Source organism: Oncorhynchus mykiss, chromosome 4, assembly GCF_057628025.1.
Source record: "Oncorhynchus mykiss isolate SJ-2025 chromosome 4, ASM5762802v1, whole genome shotgun sequence".
NCBI classification, from domain to species: domain Eukaryota; kingdom Metazoa; phylum Chordata; class Actinopteri; order Salmoniformes; family Salmonidae; genus Oncorhynchus; species Oncorhynchus mykiss.
Window position 1 is genome coordinate 91,704,638 of NC_143025.1, and position 20,363 is coordinate 91,725,000.

Here is a 20,363-nt window from a genome sequence, read left to right on the forward strand (position 1 = left end):
GTGTCTATGCCATCGGGTTAGCTACAACCAGGATTGAACATTTTAGGAGTAATGGTTAAAGAGCTATTGAAATGTGAAAATGTAATTTGTCACTATGTCACCAACTACAGTTGGTGGACGTAAGGAAAACTACAGGTGAATATTCGTTGAATATCCGACCTGAAACTGGCTTTACGTCCTATGCTTATTATTTAGAATTTCTCAAATATTTATTAGCTAATCATTCAATCGAAATACGCTATGCGACAGCCATTGGATCTGTCTTTGAGCGTTAAGAGACGTTAAAGGCTAGTTCTGCCCACGACATTATGTTGTTATTATATTTTTCAATCTTGAAATACAAGGGTAAATGGTATTAATCAGTGACCGAAAGTCACTTCCGGACATGGAGAACGCTCAAAGCGTTGTAGAACGCCTCTGAATAACGGGGCGTGGTTTTGGCTGAACTGCGTTGGGAAAAAGAAGGCGCATCTCGCGTCACCTGTAGAAATGTACCATCTACATTTCCTGGTTGTAAGCAAACCACAATATCCAGAATGAACAGCGATTTCAAGACGTAGTACCGCCAGTCGATTGGAACCACGTAAGAATAAAAAATTCAGCCTCGACCACGCACACAAATTGGTGAATATAATTTTTTCCCCCCATATTGACCTCCATTGTAAAATAGGAAACTAAAACAGAAATAACAAAACATGCATGTAGCCAAGTCAAATCAGCTAAGACATTTTCCCAGCACATATCAAAGCTGCAGACTAAAGTTAAATCTAGACTTGGATTCCTCTATCGTAATCGCTCCTCTTTCACCCCAGCCGCCAAACTAACCCTGATTCAGATGACCATCCTACCCATGTTAGATTACGGAGACGTAATTTTTTAGATCGGCAGGTAAGGGGGTTATCGAGCGGCTAGAGGTTCTTTACCATTCGACCATCAGATTTGCCCCAATGCTCCTTATAGGACACATCACTGCACTCTATACTCCTCTGTAAACTGGTCATCTCTGTATACCTGTCGCAAGACCCACTGGTTGATGCTTATTTATAAAACACTCTTAGGCCGCACTCCCCCCCTATCTGAGATATCTACTTCAGCCCTCATCCTCCACATACAACACCCGTTCTGCCGGTCACATTCTGTTAAAGGTCCCCAAAGCACACACATCCCTGGATCGCTCGTCTTTTCAGTTTGCTGAAGCTAGTGACTGGAACGATCTGCAACAAACACTCAGACTGGACAGTTCAAAGACTCCATCATGGACTCTTAGTGACAGTTGTGGCTGCTTTGTGTGATGTATTGTTGTCTACCTTCTTGCCCTTTGCACTGTTGTCTGTGCGCAATAATGTGTGTACCCGTTTTATGCTGCTACCATGTTGTCATGCTGTGCTGTTTTAGGTCAATCTTTATGTAGTGTTGCCTCGCTTGTCGTGATGTGTGTTTTGTCCTATGTTTGTATTGTTATTTTTAATCCCATCACCCGTCCCCACAGGAAGCCTTTTGGTAAACTGTCATTGTAAATAAGAATTTGTTCATAACTGACTTGCCTAGTTAAATAATATATATTTTTAAACTTGTGTAGTACAGTCCGTTTAATTTCACTCACTACTTGTAGCTGTATAGTCCGTTTCTTTCTGTTGTTCCTCTTGGCTAGTTTTAAATGTTCCCGTCGGTAGCTTGCTAGTACCCATGAGGGAAGCCCTACAATATTATATTTTCCTAAGTAGTGAGAACACTAGGGAGCAAGAATGGTTGACAAGTAATCTGTAGACATGTTGTAGTTTAATAATTGGCTAAAACAAGCAGACAACAATAACGTTTTGCGTTTGAAAAGGGTATAGTTTTTTGCTGTGAGTTAATGGGGAAACCTAAAGTAACCACACGTTGATACCGACTAGGTTTTTGGGACAGGTAGCTAACATTACTCAGTGGACCAGTCAGTTGTTCATAGAACATCAGCTTATGAATAACTATTTATTTGTATTATTGTGTCGACAATAACTGTAAAGTTTAGTCACGGTGTGGTTGGGCAAACAACAGGCATGCACAGACTGGTGGGGTAGCATTTCATTAGATACATAAAACGTCATTCTAAAGCAAATAAATGTAATTAACGAACTGCTATCTGTCGATGTGATTTTGTAACGTTAGCTTCACCCTACCGGACCGTTAGCAAGCTACAGTAAATAACTAACTACTGCAAAAAAGTCCGATCCAGTGTTGCCAATTTATTTTCAGGGTAAGTTGCTAAGAGGCAGGTTGATTTGTTGCTAAAAGTTGCTTAATGACGTTGTGATGTCATTGCGTGATAACGTAAAACTGCGTCATTACGTAGAATACACAATAACGTTACTCAAATTGAACTGTACATCTCGGCAAAAAAAATAGTATTTGACATTTGTTCGGGTACAGACTCTCACTTTTTTTTCTGTACTTCTGGCTGTACACTTTTGATTGAGACATGTTGATTGATGTTGTAAGTTCTGTTCAAGATCAAACATTCGTGACCAACTATATTCGTTGGGTTTGGCTCGTCAAACCCGTACTACTGCTGCTGCAGTCAGCCAACAATGATTTGCAATTGGCTGAAATTGCTGCTGGCCTGCTGCTCACTTCACTCACAACGCACTATTGCAGCAGTGTTGTGACTGAGTTGAGTGACAGAGAAAATCGTTTTTTGTTTAATTTAGAGGGGAAATGTGTGCATTTTAGCGTTTGAGTCACTTTTCAAAAGTTGCTAAAAGTTCAAAACAAATTTTTGAAAGTAGCTAAATTTGTTGCTAGGTGATGTTTGAAAGAAAAGTTGCCAGGGTAGTCTGAAAAGTTGCTAAATATAGCAACAAAATGGCTAAGTTGGCATCACTGAACGTGACTGGTGTATGTGTTTATATTTACAGAGTCCGATCCCGTTAACATATGCAGTGGTATCAACTTGTGACTCCATGATGAGCAAATAAATATATTGGAGCTAGGTATAAACATTGTTTGTGTCTTGTTGTCACAGTTGGTGTGTTTTATAAGTCGGCTACCACTTCTACTGTATTTGTCTCTATATTATGGAGCCTTAGTTGGTTGTTTTATGCATAAAGTCTAAATTTGGAGAAACGGATTTGTTAGGGACGGTTAGGGATGTTCGGTTAGGTTAGGAATGTAGGGGAGGGTTGTCAAAGTTTTTTTTGCTTTGGGGAGTTTAAAAAAAAGTGATTGCGCACAGGGGAGGGTAGGTCATTTCCCGCCCTGGTTTACATTCACTCTTTAAGTTTTTACTATACACAGAGTGTACAGAACATTAAGAACGTCTCAATTTGTCGGGGCATGGGCTCTACAAGGTGTCAAGCGTTCCACAGGGATGCTTGCCCATATAGACTCCAATGCTTCCCACAGTTTTGTCAAGTTGGGTGGTGGACCATTCTTGATACACACAGGAAACTGTTGAGTGTGAAAAACCCAGCAGCGTTGCACTTCTTGACATACTCAAACCGGTGTGCCTGGCACCTACTATCATACCCCATTCAAAAGCACTTAAATCTTGTCTTGCCCATTCACTCTCTGAATGGCACACACACACACACACACACACACACACACACACACACACACACACACACACATAATCCATGTCTCAAGGCTTAAAAATACTTATTTAAACCGTCTCCTCCATTTCATCTATACTAATTGAAGTGTATTTAAAAAGTGAAAACAATAAGAGATCATAGCTTTCACCTGGATTCACCTGGTCAGTCTATGTCATGGAAAGAGCAGGTGTTCCTAATGTTTTGTCCAGTCAGTGTATAATTTCTTCCACCCTAGACACAATTCCGCATCTACTGTAATGAAGCAGAGAATGGAATAGATCATTTTAACATTTGCCAAAATGCAATTTGCTGGAAAACCCTGTTCTAAAAGACGGAAAATTTAAATATACAACAACTAGGATGAGTTGTTTTTAATATGACTAGGATGGTGCCTTTTGGCTTCTGGACAACGAAAGAAAGTTGAAATGAAAATTAGTAGAACACAGGAGCGAAAGACTGTGAAAATATGTTTTGGTTGCTAAGCCGCTCCTCTCTCTCCCACTGCTCCATGCAGCCTCAGTCTGCGAGTTGCCTAGCAACTAGGCTCCGCTCTGGTTTGCCAGTTGCCCACTGACTAGAGACAGCCATTAGTTGAGGTATGAACGCTACTTTATAACTCTATAAACTTACAGTATATTACTATTTCCTTTTTTTTTACGTTTGGGAGGGGGAGGGGGGGGGTGCTTTTTTATTTTTATAAACTTGAGTTGGACCACCCCCCTTCCTCAGTAAATGTCTGTCCGTTAGTATGGAGGGGATGGAATGGGTGATTGACTGGTATCTGTTGGGGTTTGGTATTGTGTGTGTGTGTGTGTGTGTGTGTGTGGTGGGGGGGGGGGGGGGGGTTGTGAAGGTTAGTATGCATGATCAATTGATGTGAAGGGACTGGGTGGATATAGTACCTTTTTGTTTGAGTGTTTTATTGATTGGGACAAAGTAGTAAAATGTTGGCAAATCACTGACTAGTGTGTGTCCTATACAGACTAATCCTGCTGCTGACCTTGACACCAGTTTTAGTAGTACAGATCCCGGAGGCCCATTGGATGAAAACTATCAGCCGGGAACAAGCGCAACATCATCTGACTTGGATGAGGAAAAAGGACTTCATGAGGCTGGCAAGAGACAAAGTGTTCAGTCTGAGTCCAAGGTCATACAGCTCATGAAGTTCTGCCAGACCAGCTGCCATTGGCCCAACCAACACAAGACGATGCACACCAGCTGAAGAACATTCCGGACCCTGCCTGGAACATTCAGCCAACAAAACATCTATATTGTTGTACTGATGTTGTAGTATAATGTAGAATACCTAGTATACCCACAACTGTAATGTTGATTTGAGTAGCAGCAGAAACCAATAGTGTTGACTTCCAAATTCTGGATTAATTCATTATGATATGTAAGAAATGTATTCAGAAGTAACTTGCTACCATCTTACTGCTGAAAAAAAAAAAAAAATGATACAGAGAGACCAACCATTGACGTCATGGTTTGAACACACTCAGCACACAAAAAAAAAATCCAAAATACCTCTCATCACTCATAATTATTTAGGGAGACTGGGAAAACACTCCAAATACTGTCTAGCTGTGAAGGTTACCTTTTAAAATGTCTGTGCTGGGAAATGTATCAAGATCACCCATGTTGCACAAGCCTTAAACTTACGTAAATAATAATAATAACTTACCTGACTTCCCTAGTTAAACAACAGTTAAGCCTATAGCCTGTCAGGTTTGTTGTTTTAAACCTCAGGTTGATTGCAGAATGTTAGCCTACATTTCTGAAATTGTTGATTTATTTCATCTCAACATTTTAACCCATTTGAAACTGAATGAATGTAATATTTGATGAGGCTGAGATATTTACGAATCGGAGAGGGACTCTTTTCTGCGTTATCCCATTGGTCAATGTCACTGCAGTGTGCCTCCTGCAGGCAGGCGGATCGTTGCACCCCTCCCTCCCCAACACGCCTGCTGCTACTGGAATAACCGGGAAGCGCGCTCTTACAACGGGGATCTCCTCCGCAACGTCATTCGCTAAAACCATTTCTCGAACGGTGGCATCTTGCGACGTATTGTAGCTAAGCTTTGATGGCCAGATATGTTGTAGAACAGTGCGAGGGTTGGTGCTGTTCGAGGGGAGGAGCTAGTTTTTAATTCTGGACTTCAAATACAACATGCCGGAGAGAGGTAAGGTGCCGCTATAATCAATATAAATATAATAGTGATGTGCGTAATGTCAATGTCACTCGTTTCGAATCAGAGAGCGCTATGATGTAGAACGGGATGAATGTAACGTATTTCTTTGTTTATTATGAATTAGGTGGAATACGTTGTAACCTTGCCACTCCCTGCAGGGATGGTGCGCTGGTCAGACCCCTTATTAATAATGGATAGGCGGTGTGATGATACGGTGTTTATAAAACGAGCCTTTGAATGGTGCAATATTGTAGGCCTATCATTCGATGCGCCTCAAAGGGGTTCTAAATAAGTTCACGTTTCTCCCCCAAAATATGCCAAAAAACCCCAACGTAATTGGCATATAATCTGACATTAAATAATATACGATCATTTCTAGGCTACGAATGATTGTAGCCTATCAAAAAATGGACCACGACATTTGATTGGACTGGGAATCAGTGATTAATGTCTGCTTGGAGAAAGGGGAGCTGTGGTTTGCGCGGGGGCATGTGACGTGTGTCGCGGCTCGCAGGCGATCCTGTGGACATGTCATCAAAACCCGCATTGCTGATGTGCACTGTCCCGTGGATGGATAATTATGTGCACTATTTAATAGCTAGGGTGTCATGGTCTGCTCCCCAGGGCAGATGCCTACGTTGTGTTGAAAACTGACCTTCGGGTTAGCCAGTGATTGCATAGCAACAGCTTTCAGTAGCCTATTCGGTTAACAAGTGTCACAACAGTCTTACTTTGTAGCCTACCTACCTGAGCTGTTGCTTGCTCCGGGAGAGCAAACTATTTTATCCATCTATAGTCTATAACTCCCTATCCCTAAGCGTTGAAAGGCACGAAAAACGGCCTATGCTATTTTACCAACCTCAACAGTTAAAGGGGCAAACATATTTTGACCCAACTCTCCTATCTATCTATCTATCTCTAAAGCTTTGATAAAATAGCAGAGTTGGAATCATTTTAACAATAGGCTATGTCTTAGCCGACCTCAACAGTTTTTGTCGTGCCGTTTAAAAAAAAAAAAAGAGGAGCAAACAGATTCTGGACTGTTGGTCTTGTTACGTAATAACCCATCTGTCATTCTGTCACTTTACTGTAGAGCATCATGGAAGCTAGTGCACAACCGGTATAGGTCTACTATAGCCACATAAAAATAAATAAAAAAATATGTAAATGGAGATTGGAATGATTCACTCAGTCAGAATAACAATATTGATTATCAAAACTTGATTATAGTTATTGATTTAGTTTTAATACATGTTCTATTATGTTAATCAGTTAGTGAGTTTGTAATGGCAAACCATGTATGTTTAAAATTATCACTGTAGCTCTGTCTGGTTAATAATGTAGATAGACTAACAGTCTGCTGTATCATATTTCTGTCTGCACTGTGCCACGTGGGTTGCTTTATTACATAACTGCAGTGTACTGTAAGATCTTCTCTGGGGTGATATCACTGGACACCTTTTCAGCTGGAGGTCAAACGTCACGCTGTAGTATCATCACACGCAGCCACGTTCCAGGTGTGTTCATGTTGGCCTTCTAGACAAAACAACCTCCCGTGTTATACAGTAGGCATGTATAGAGGCAGGACGCACCTAACTTTTTAAGTGTCATTTGAAATAAAAAAATAATGTGAGTTTTAAAAGCATTTTGACAAGAGAGACTTAAATGGCCCTGCCTATGGCTTATAGAGCGACAAGACAGCTAACGACTCATGCTTATTAGAGTCTGCAAATGGCCGGTCCTCAGCAACAGCATTGTTTTTTTTAAATAGCTCATTTCTATTCAACCCGTCGAGGCGACTGGAGTCAGTGTCTGTGTGTGTATTTGTATTTATCATGGAACCCCATTAGCTGCTGCTTCCTGGGGTCCAGCAAAATTAAGGCAGTTTTTTATACCATTTTAAAAACGTTACAATACATTAACAGATTTTACAACATTACTGTGTGCCCTCAGGCCCCTACTGCAGCACCACCACATATTGACAGTACAACATCTAAGTGTGTGTATAGTGCGTATGTTATCGTGTGTGTGTGCCTATGTTTGTGTTGCTTCACAGTTCCCGCTGGTACATGTGGTGTAATTTTATCTGGTTTTTTTTAAACAAATTTGACTGCTTGCATCAGTTACTTGATGTGGAATAGAGTTCCATGTAGTCATGTCTCTATGTAGTACTGTTCACCTCCCATAGTTCTGTTCTGGACTTGGGGACTGTGAAGAGACCTCTGGGGGCATGTCTTGTGGGGTATGCATGGGTGTCTGAGCTGTGCTCCAGTAGTTCAAACAGACAGCTTGGTGTAGTCAACATGTCAATACTTCTCGCAAATACAAGTAGATGAAGTCAATCTCACCTCTACTTTGAGCCAGGAGAGATTGACATGCATATTATTAATATTAGCTCTCTGTGTACATCCAAGAGCCAGCCATGCTGCCCTGTTTTGAGCCAATTGCAATTTTCCTAAAGCCTTTTTTGTGGCACATGACCACACGACTGAACAGTAGTCCAGGTGGGACAAAACTAGGGCCTGTAGAACCTGCCTTGTTGATAGTGTTGTTATGGTAGAGCAGTGCTTTATTATAGACAGACTTCTCCCCATCTTAGATACTGTTGTGTCATATGTATCATATGTTTTGACCAAGACAGTTTACAATCCAGGGTTACTCCAAGCAGTTTAGTCACCTCAACTTGCTCAATTTTCAATTTTTTTATTACAAGATTTGGTTGCGGTTTAGCGTTTAGTGAATTATCTGTCCTAAATACAATGCTTTTAGTTTTAGAAATATTTATGACTAAATTATTCCTTGCCACCCACTCTGAAACTAACTGCAAGTCTTTGCTAAGTGCTGCAGTCATTTCAGTCACTGTAGTAGCTGATATGTATAGTGTTGAGTCATCGGCATACATAGACACACTGGTTTTACTCAAAGCCAATGGCATGTCATTAGTAAAGATTTAAAAAGTAATGGGCCTAGACAGCTGCCCTGGGGAATTCCTGATTCTACCTGGATTATATTGGAGAGGTTTCCATTAAAGAACACCCTCTGTGTTCTGTTAGACCGGTAACTCTTTATCCACAATATAGCAAGGGGTGTAAAGTAGAGGTCGACTGTTTAATCGGCATGGCCGATTTACTTAGGGCTGATTTTCAAGTTTTCCTAACAATCGGTAATCTGCATTTTTTGGGCGCCGATTACATTGCTCTCCACGAGGAGACTGCGTGGCAGACTTGACCACCTGTTATGCGAGTGCAGCAAGGAGCCAAGGTAAGTTGCTAGCTAGCATTAAACTTATCTTATAAAAAACAATCAATCTTAACATAATCACTAGTTAACTACACATGGTTGATGATATTACTAGTTTAACTAGCTTGTCCTGCGTTGCAAATAATCAATGCGGTGTCTGTTAATTTATCATCGAATCACAGCCTACTTTGCCAAAAGTATTCGCATTCGCGAATAAAGCACTGTCGTTGCACCAATGTACCTAACCATAAACATCAATGCCTTTCTTAAAATCAATACACAAGTAAATTTTTTTAAAACCTGCATATTTAGTTAAAAGAAATTCATGTTTGCAGGCAATATTAGCTAAAAAAAAAAATTGTCACTTCTCTTGCGTTCAGTGCAAGCAGAGTCAGTGTATATGCAGCAGTTTGGGCCACCTGGCTCGTTACGAACTGTGTGAAGACCATTTCTTCCTAACAAAAAAACGTAATTAATTTGACAGAATTTTACATAATTATGACACAACCTTGAAGGTTGTGCAATGTAACAGCAATATTTAGACTTATTTAGATACGGAACGGTTCCGTATTTCACTGAAAAATAAACAATTTGTTTTTGAAATGATAGTTTCTGTATTCGACCAGCCACATTTATTTGCCATTCCTTTTGCCTCATCCCTCTGAACCATACAATTCTTTAATTCCTCATCAATCTACGGGGATTTAACAGTTTTTTTTTGTCTTTTTTTCTTAATGGGTTCATGCTTATTAGTAACTGGAATAATCAATTTCATAAATGTGTCAAGTGCAGTGTCTGGTTGCTCCTCATTACACACCACAGACCAACACATATTCTTTACATCAACAACATAGGAGTCAATACAAAACTTATTGTATGACCTCTTATACATTATATTAGGCCCAATCTTTGGAACTGTGGTTTTTCTAGATATGGCTACTATATTGGGATCACTACATCCAATGGATTTGGATACGGCTTTAAAGCTAATTTCTGCTGCATTAGTAAAGATGTGATCGAAGGGGGTTTAGGGTTAAAGTTAGAATTAGGGTTAAGGTTAGGAGCTAGGGTTCGTTTCAGGGTTAGGAGCTGGGGTTAAGGTTAGGAGCTAGGGTTAAGGTTAGGAGCTAGGGTTCGTTTCAGGGTTAGGAGCTGGGGTTAAGGTTAGGAGCTAGGGTTAAGGTTAGGAGCTAGGGTTCGTTTCAGGGTTAGGAGCTGGGGTTAAGGTTAGGAGCTAGGGTTAAGGTTAGGAGCTAGGATTCGTTTCAGGGTTAGGAGCCGGGGTTAGGGTTAGAATTAGGTTTTTGAGTTAAGGTTAGGGGAAAATATGATTTTGAATGGGACTGGGGTTCCCATGTTGTGTTCTGTAATATCCTGCACATTCTTCACTTTTTTTGCTGCACCATAATGAGATGATGGTGCAATGGTGATGGATGGCTTTCCACTTCTTCTCATCAGCTCTGCTATCTGTATCCCAAATGGGACCCTATTCCCTACATAGTGCACTACTGCTGTCCCTACATACAGTCTTCAAGAACAAACATCTATCTAGAAGCTAAAAGGGTTCTTTGGCTGTCCCCATAGGGGGTACCCTTTGAAGAACCTTTCCGGTTCCATGTAGAACCGTTTTGGGTTCCTTTCCACATAGGGTTCTACACAGAACTCTAAGAATATATATATATACCTACCTACCTACCTACCTACCTGGTACCGTAAAGGGTTCAACCTGGAAGTGAGTGAGTAGAGTGATTTACTTTAGCAGGGGCCATGTCAAAGGTAAGAAAACAACACTCCAGCCAAAGACCTCACGGATTACGTAATGGAGGCTGGCGGGAATGCTGCTGACTCTCTGGTTTTACTGCCAAGACAAATAGTTCCCTCCAAAATTGTTCCCTATATAGTGCACTACTTTTGACTAGGGCCCTAATGCAGCATAAAGTGAATAGGGAGCCATTTGGGATGCAACCAACCTTTGTTGATCTCTCCATGGGAGTTAAACGCTGCAGAGGGTTCTGGAGGATCTGTTCCTTATTGGCACAGGGGATATCCTCAATACGAATAGAGACTGGCAGTGCCTGGATTTGAGATCAGTTTGTTAAAATTACTGAAATGTTAGTTTTTATTATGGATTTAAATAGTTTAGTCATAGGGTGGGTTGCAACCAACATGGTTTAAATGCATATAGGATTAGAATCCAATTTAGGTTTGGTAAATCTAGGTTTATAAATAATCAGAGATGTGTTGCACCACTTCATTTTTTAATCTAGATCAGAAAATCTATGATTAATGGTTTTAAACTATGATTGGTAACACATGAGGTATTTCGTGAGTTGAAATGCAGTAGCTAGCCTACTTGACAAATGAGGCCACAAAGTTGCTTTTCCTAAAATAATAACAATGTAACTCCATGGGTAAAGGTTTCTCATGGGTTGGCTGATTTTGAAATACAATCTGTTATTTACCAGTACTAGACAGAAAACGAAAAAGTTAGCTAACGTTATCCTTCTGTAGTTAGCTAGTTAATAAACCAAGCTAGCTAGCATACAATATTATTTACTATTGTGATTACTTAAAGTTATTTTGCCATTTATTGTTTTGTCCGCTTAGCCACCCTGATCACGGCACGTCAATGAAGTCCAAATTTCTCCACGAATTAAAAATAAAATAAAAAATTTGTCGGAGCTGATGGAGGAATTTAGTAACGTACTGGAGGACTTTAAAAAGGAATCATAAAAGACATGACTGTCAAAAAGAAGGACGACACCTGTGCCGTTTTCTTGCGATTTTAAAATATAATGGATCGACACGTATTAATGAGAAAAGGGACCCAAATCGGATGAAAGCGTGCTGGGGGGAAAAAAGAAAAAAAAAGCCAAAAGTCAAAAAAGATGCGACAGACGAGAGGCAGGGGATATATCAGACCGGAGCCAGAGGGAGGGGAGGGGGGCCTCCGTTCAAGGGAATTGATCCTATCACCCAGACGATATGCGAGATGATTCCCCAGCAGTTTTCCCCTCTCCAATGATGACGACGGACAATTTGACCCACCAATATTTAGCATAAATAAACTGGAAAATATCGATGTCTATAATGCACGTTAAAACTAACGTTAATGCTATTTCACTACAACGTTACCGTTATCAGGCCCGTTACAGCGTGTTACAGCGTGTTACCGTTATCAGGCCCGTTACAGCGTGTTACAGCGTGTTACCGTTGTCAGGCCCGTTACAGCGCGTTACCGTTGTCAGGCCCGTTACAGCGCGTTACCGTTGTCAGGCCCGTTACAGCGTGTTACCGTTGTCAGGCCCGTTACAGCATGTTACCGTTGTCAGGCCCGTTACAGCGTGTTGCATAACATCATCATTCTTATCAAGGCTTGGCATATCATAAACCCCATTTCAATTGTTGTACAAAATGGGAACGTAAATAGCCTACTAATAATGAGTTAGTTATCATAAAACTCAACAGGTTTCAACCGGTTTCTAATTATTCTCTGAGGAACTCATGTTTGTCTCTCCACAGTAGATAGGCTGCCCATTTTATCAGTTAAACCACCTCAAGTGGCAGTTTAGAATGAATCTCCAATCTAAATGTGTGTGTATATATGTGTATATATATATATATAAAAGCCCCATACACTACCCACCATTGCGACCTTTACGCTCTCTGCTGCCCATGACTGGAACAAATTTCAAAAATCTCTGAAGCTGGAGACTCACATCTCCCTCACTAGCTTTAAGCACCAGCTGTCAGAGCAGTTTACAGATCACTGCACCTGTACTTAGCCCATCTGTAAACAGCTCATCTACCTACCTACCTCATCCCCATACTGGTATTTATTTATCTTGCTCCTTTGCACCCCAGTATCTCTACCTGCACATTCATCTTCTGCCGATCTACCATTTTAATGAGACAAAATACAAAAAAGAACAAGAGAAACAAAAAGAAAACCGAAACAGTCCCGAATGGTGCAAACACTGAAACGGAAAAATAATCACCCACGAAACACAGGTGGGAAAAGGCTGCCTAAGTATGATTCTCAATCAGAGACAACTAACGACACCTGCCTCTGATTGAGAACCATACTAGGCCGAAACACAAAAAAACACAACATAGAAAAAAGAACATAGACAAACCCACCCCAACTCACGTCCTGATCAACCTAAAACAAAGACATAACAAAAGAACTAAGGTCAGAACGTGACACTTACCAAGAAGACAGTGAATGTTCCTGAGTTACAGTTTTAACTGAAATAATCTTGAAAATATATGGCAAGACTTGAAAATGGCTATCTAGCAATGATCGACAACCAACTTGACAGAGCTTGAATAATTTTGAAAAGAATAGTGTGCAAATATTGTACAATCCAGGTGTGTAAAGCTCAGAGACTTACCCAGAAAGACTCACGGCTGTAATCACTCTTAGAGACTTACCCAAAAAGACTCACGGCTGTAATCGCTCTTAGAGACTTACCCAGAAAGACTCACGGCTGTAATCACTCTTAGAGACTTACCCAGAAAGACTCACGGCTGTAATCACTCTTAGAGACTTACCCAGAAAGACTCACGGCTGTAATCGCTCTTAGAGACTTACCCAGAAAGACTCACGGCTGTAATCGCTCTTAGAGACTTACCCAGAAAGACTCACGGCTGTAATCGCTCTTAGAGACTTACCCAGAAAGACTCACGGCTGTAATCACTCTTAGAGACTTACCCAGAAAGACTCACGGCTGTAATCACTGCCAAAGGTGATTCGGACATGTATTGACTCAGGAGTGTGAATACTTATTGAAATGAGATTTCTGTATTGCATTTTCAATTACATTTGCTAAAATTTCAAAAAACATGTTTTCACTTTGTCGTTATGGGGTATTGTGTGTAGATGGGTGAGGGGGGGGGGGGGGATCAATTGAATCCATTTTGAATTCAGGCTGTAACACAACAAAATGTGGAGTAAGTCAAGGGGTATGAATAGTTTCTGAAGGCCCTGTAATAGACAGCATTCACAATGACCTTTTATCAACGGGAGGTCAATAGTAAGATGACTGACAATACAGTGTTTCCCCTACCTAGCATTACGTAGGCGTGGCCCTTCATCCCGGCTCTGTTATGCCCCTAGCTATACTAAAAAAGATTTTCCGGGAATTCAATTTCAATTTTGTTTTCCTCAGGACATTATGACCCTCGAAAACAACACAATATTTTCTCTTAACAGAGAAAAGTGCTTCGCATTTATCCACCGTAATAAATAAATAATAATACTGTAAATTCTACGGTAATTACACAGAAATAACCCAACAATAACTTCTTTGTTTCTTTTTGGGATTTATTAACTCCGTTGTAATTTATCAGTAAGTAACCCAGCAGAATATTTGGGTCAGTATGTTCAGCATTTTGTCCAACCTTCATCTGAGACAACAGGACCAACCATATAAATCATGTTGGCTCCTGTGTGTGTGTGTGTGTGTGTGTGTGTGTGTGTGTGGTATCCTATTAGGTTAGTCTGTACTGTTGCTCTGTTTGTTCAGGTCAAACAGACTTATTGAATAACTTTTCAAGACAGATTATTTTACCCATGATTCCCTGTAATCCTGTGAGGTGTTTTATGAAAGTCAGATAAACACTTTATGTAAGTAATGGTTCAAACTGCTGTATTTCCTGGAAATAAAAAGAGGAAATAAAACCTCAAGATGGAACGGGATCTTCTGTATTAACATGAGGTCAAATGTTTAAGGCGATACTCTGTGTTCTAATTTGTCCCGTGATTGGACAGTATACTTCCTCCCTCTTCTCAGAAAACAGAGGAGCCATTAGGGTGTAAACTGAAGATGTGTGTTTTCCCTTCTCTCGCTCGCCCTCTCTCTATCCTCTCTCTCTCTCTACCCCCCCCCCCCCCCCTCTCTCTTTCTCCACCCCCCCCCCCCCCTCTCTACTGTTTCTCCCTGGAGCCTGGACTCACGCTCTGCTTCCTCCACTCCCTCATCCCTCCCTCCATCCCATTTAAAGGTGTGGAAAATATACCGGACCGTCAAACATAGACCCCCGGATGTTAGCAGACAAACAACATCTTCCCAACCAAAAGCTTTCCGCCATTTTGAGAGAGAGACACAGACAGACAGACAGACTGAGACAGACAGACAGATGTTTTGATGGGTGGATGATCTGATTGGAGATAACAGTGCCCTAACGATGCACTGAGGGTTTGCGGACAGACACGCAGGCAGACAGACAGACAGATGTTTTGATGGGTGGATGATCTGATTGGAGATAACAGTGCCCTAACGATGCACTGAGGGTTTGCGGACAGACACGCAGGCAGACAGACAGACACGCAGGCAGACAGACAGACAGACAGATGTTTTGATGGGTGGATGATCTGATTGGAGATAACAGTGCCCTAACGATGCACTGAGGGTTTGCGGACAGACACGCAGGCTGCATCCCAAATATCACCCTATTCCCTATGGACCCTGCACTATGTAGAGAACAGGGTGCTGTTTGGGATGCTGGAAGACATTCAGGGATGGGCAGATCAGATGGCTAAGGGAAGGCTACCAGTAAGTGGAGTGAAACAACAGGGTTATGGATCACGTGACATTGACAATTTGATTTCATGTTGAAAATATCAAAACAGAAGTGTAAACAAATCTAGGAAAATGTGTTTTCTCTGAAGCCATTGTGACTAGCCGGAGTTACTAGCCCCCAGGTATGCTACTTTTATTTAAATCCTAATGAATTGGAAAAACAATTTGTTCAGGTCCAAAGTGTTCGTGTACATTTTCTAATATTGTGTTGTTGAGCCAAAGCAGTGACTCTTCCAGTAAGGAGATGATAGGCCCAGAAATGTGACCATGTGGTGAGAGAGTAAAGCCCAAAATCAAACAAAGTGTTGTTTTTTTAAAACGCGTCTATACTCTGGAATTAGAATGCACGGCAGTGAATGAGAAAAACCAGTCCCCATGAACGCCTTCATGCGCTTCAAATTAGAAAGAAAGTATCTTTTTTTCTTGCGTTTACGCGACGCAATGTTGGTAAAGTGAGTGGATAATTTGCCAGAAAATAGACTGTTTGTGCATTGTTAGGTCTGGTATTGTGACACGAAGAGTTAAAGTGTCTATTTAGTGTTGATACATTTTAGCTACCAGTGCCAATAATAACATAAACTCACCCCATTCCATACAAACCTCTGTCATAATGCTACCAGGATACAAACTCCCCAATCGCAGACCTCTGTCATAATGCTACCAGGATATACACTCTCCAATCAGACCTCTATCCTGGTAGCATTATGACAGAGGTCTGTGATTGTGGAGTTTTATATCCTGGTAGCATTATGACAGAGGTCTGTGATTGGGGAGTTTATATCCTGGTAGCATTATGACAGAGGTCTGTGATTGGGGGAGTTTATCTCCTGGTAGCATTATGACAGAGGTCTGTGATTGGGGAGTTTATATCCTGGTAGCATTATGACAGAGGTCTGTGATTGGGGGAGTTTATATCCTGGTAGCATTATGACAGAGGTCTGTGATTGGGGGAGTTTATCTCCTGGTAGCATTATGACAGAGGTCTGTGATTGGGGAGTTTATATCCTGGTAGCATTATGACAGAGGTCTGTGATTGGGGGAGTTTATATCCTGGTAGCATTATGACAGAGGTCTGTGATTGGGGGAGTTTATCTCCTGGTAGCATTATGACAGAGGTCTGTGATTGGGGAGTTTATATCCTGGTAGCATTATGACAGAGGTCTGTGATTGGGGGAGTTTATATCCTGGTAGCATTATGACAGAGGTCTGTGATTGGGGGAGTTTATCTCCTGGTAGCATTATGACAGAGGTCTGTGATTGGGGAGTTTATATCCTGGTAGCATTATGACAGAGGTCTGTGATTGGGGGAGTTTATATCCTGGTAGCATTATGACAGAGGTCTGTGATTGGGGGAGTTTATCTCCTGGTAGCATTATGACAGAGGTCTGTGATTGGGGAGTTTATCTCCTGGTAGCATTATGACAGAGGTCTGTGATTGGGGAGTTTATCTCCTGGTAGCATTATGACAGAGGTCTGTGATTGGGGAGTTTATCTCCTGGTAGCATTATGACAGAGGTCTGTGATTGGGGAGTTTATCTCCTGGTAGCATTATGACAGAGGTCTGTGCTTGGGGAGTTTATCTCCTGGTAGCATTATGATAGAGGTCTGTGATTGGGGAGTTTAAATCCTGGTAGCATTATGACAGAGGTCTGTGATTGGTGAGTTTATCTCCTGGTAGCATTAAGCTCTGTTACCTGAAGCAGGCTGTTTAGGGCGTTTCTCTGGTACCCCTTTTATCTTGTGAACTACCAGCATGATTTCTATTTATTTTATTTTATTGAACCTTTATTTAACTAGGCAAGTCAGTTAAGAACAAATTCTTATTTACAATGACGGCCTACACCGGGCAAACCCAGACGCTGGGCCAATTGTGTGCCGCCCGCCCTATGGGACTCGCAATCACGTCCGATTGTGGTACAGCCTGGAAACGAACCAGGTTGTATGTAGTGATGTATCTAGCACTGAGATGCAGTGTCTTAGACCGCTGCGCAACTCGGAAGCCCTCAAATGACCTATGATATGTTTATAAAGGTCAAAGGTGTAAAGGTCGAAAACAAGGGAATGGTGGCAAAAGAGTGTGTGTGTGTGTGTGTGTGTGTATATAGTGAACAAAAATATAAACGCTACATGTAAAGTGTTGGTCCCATGTTTCATGAGCTGAAATAGAAGATCCTAGAAATGTTCCACAAAAAGCTTTTTTCTTTCAATTTTGTGCACAAATGTGTTTCCATCCCTGTTAGTGAGCATTTCTCCTTTGCCAAGATAATCCATCCACCTGACAGCTGTGGCATATCAAGAAGCGGATTAAACAGCATGATCATTACACAGGTGCACCTTGTGCTGGGAAAAATAAAAGGCCACTCTAAAATGTGCAGTTTGCCACAGATGTCTTAAGTTTTGAGGGAGCGTGCAATTGGCCTGCTGACTGCAGGAATGTCCACCAGAGCTGTTACCAGAGAATTGAATGTTATACACCATAAGCTACCTCCAATGTCATTTTAGAGAATTTGGCAATACGTGTCACCACGCTTGCCAAGGACCTCCACATCCAGCTTTTTCCCCTGCGGTATCATCGGAGGTTAAGCTGATGGAGTATTTCTGTCTGTAACAAAGCCCTTTGGTGTGTGGGGGGGGGGGGGGGGGGGGGGGGGAGAATCATTCTGATTGGCTGGGCCTGGCTCCCAGTGGGTGGACCTGGCTTCCAAGTGGGTGGGCCTATGCCCTCCCATTCCCACCCATGACTGCGCCCCTGCCCAGTCATGTGAAATCCATAGATTTCTTTCAATTGACTGATTTCCTCATATGAATTGTAACTCAGTAAAATCATTGAAATTGTTGAATGTTGCGTTTTATACTTTTGTTATATTATATTTCCGTGACACATCAAGGGGGAACCACTACTTCAAGGTCTCAGAGCAAGTGACGTCACCGATTGAAACGCTATTTAACGCGCACCACCGCTAACTAAGTTAGCCGTTACACATCCGTTACACTTGCTCAGCCCTCCGTTTCCCGTAGTCCACAATCAGCTCCTTTTGTCTTGTCAATAAATTGAACTTGAATTTCTTGATTTGAAACTGTGTCTGATGTGTTGACGATTAATGACAGTGATCAAACAAACGTCTCACTTTCCCCTTTTTCTGCATGTGAGTGCACACACACACACACACACACACACACACACACACACACAGGCCAAGACAATACACAGAGTGTACAAAACATTAGGAACACCTGCTCTTTCCATGACAGACTGACCAGGTGAATCCAGATGAAAGATATGATCCCTCATTGATGTCACTGGTTAAATCCACGTCAGCCAGTGTAGATGAAGGGGAGGAGACGGGTTAAAAGAAGGATATTTAAGCCTTGAGATCATTGAGACATGGATTGTGTCCAGTACCAGTCAAACGTTTGGACACACCTACTCATTCAAAGGTTTTTCTTTATTTTTACTATTTTCTACATTGTAGAATAATATTGAAGGCATCAACACTATGAAATAACACGTATGGAATCATGTAGTAACCAAAAAAGTGTTAAACAAATGAAAATATATTTGTTTTTTTTATTTCTTCAAAGTAGCCACGCTTTGCCTTGATGACAGCTTTGCACACTCTTTGCATTCTCTCAACCAGCTTCATGAGATTGTCACCTGGAATGCATTTCAATTAACAGGTGTGCCTTGTTAAAAGTTATGACTGTGTGACTTCCAAATGGAACCCTATTCACACTACTTTAGACCAGAGCCCTATTCCCTATATAGTGCACTACTTTAGACCAGAGCCCTATTCCCTATATAGAACACTACTGTTGACCAGAGCCCTATTCCCTATATAAAACACTACTTTAGACCAGAGCCCTATTCCCTATATAGAACACTACTGTTGACCAGAGCCCTATTCCCTATATAAAACACTACTTTAGACCAGAGCCCTATTCCCTATATAGTACATTACTATAGACCAGAGCCCTATTCCCTATATAGTACACTACTATAGACCAGAGCCCTATTCCCTATATAGAACACTACTATAGACCAGAGCCCTATTCCCTATATAGTACACTACTATAGACCAGAGCCCTATTCCCTATATAGTACACTACTATAGACCAGAGCCCTATTCCCTATATAGAACACTACTATAGACCAGAGCCCTATTCCCTATATAGTACACTACTATAGACCAGAGCCCTATTCCCTATATAGTACACTACTTTAGACCAGAGCCCTATTCCCTATATAGTACACTACTATAGACCAGAGCCCTATGGTTAAAGGGTGCCATTTTCCCACGGATCGCTGAACAACAGTGTTCTTTAATACATACTGTATCCTGTGAAGCATGGCCTTGTATTCTCCTCTGTGGCTGCATCCCAAAAGGCACCCCGTTCCCGAAATAGTGCACAACTTTTGATTAGAGTCCTGCATCGTGTAAGGAATAGGGTGCCGTTTAAGTCGTTGCCTGTGAGTGAGCGTTAGTTTGCAATATTGTAGCTAATCTCTTTTCTTTTCCCGCAGGGCGAGGGGCCGCTCGTTCCCCTTGGTATAGAGAAGGATGAATGCCACTCTGTTCCAGACTAACTGAGAACGAGGGAGCAACAGAGGAAGAGAAGGAAGAGGAAGAGGTGGAAAGAGGAGAGGAACAAGTGAAGAAGAAGATTTTGAGATTCGTTCTCTCGACAGGGATCACCTCCTCTTCACATCCGGACAATTATTTATCTCTGTTAGTCTCGCTCTCTGTCTCTCTCTCTCTCTCTCTCTCTCTCTC

At 41.5% G+C, this 20,363-nt stretch overlaps 1 protein-coding gene across 3 annotated transcripts in view; it reads left to right on the forward strand.

The window, feature by feature from the left end:
* The first annotated feature begins 485 nt into the window (after window positions 1-485).
* The window catches only part of si:ch211-278j3.3 (E3 ubiquitin-protein ligase RNF19A), a 48,234-nt gene continuing 28,356 nt past the window's right edge, over window positions 486-20,363 (forward strand). For 2 of the 3 annotated variants that reach the window (XM_090233308.1, XM_021601134.3), the window contains exons 1-2: window positions 5,479-5,758; window positions 20,114-20,363. The exon at window positions 20,114-20,363 is cut by the window's right edge and continues 475 nt beyond it. The gene's annotated coding sequence lies outside the window, so the exon portion shown is untranslated. Of the gene's footprint in view, window positions 625-5,478; window positions 5,759-20,113 lie in introns of those variants that run through there. The other variant, XM_021601133.3, reaches the window with a different exon arrangement.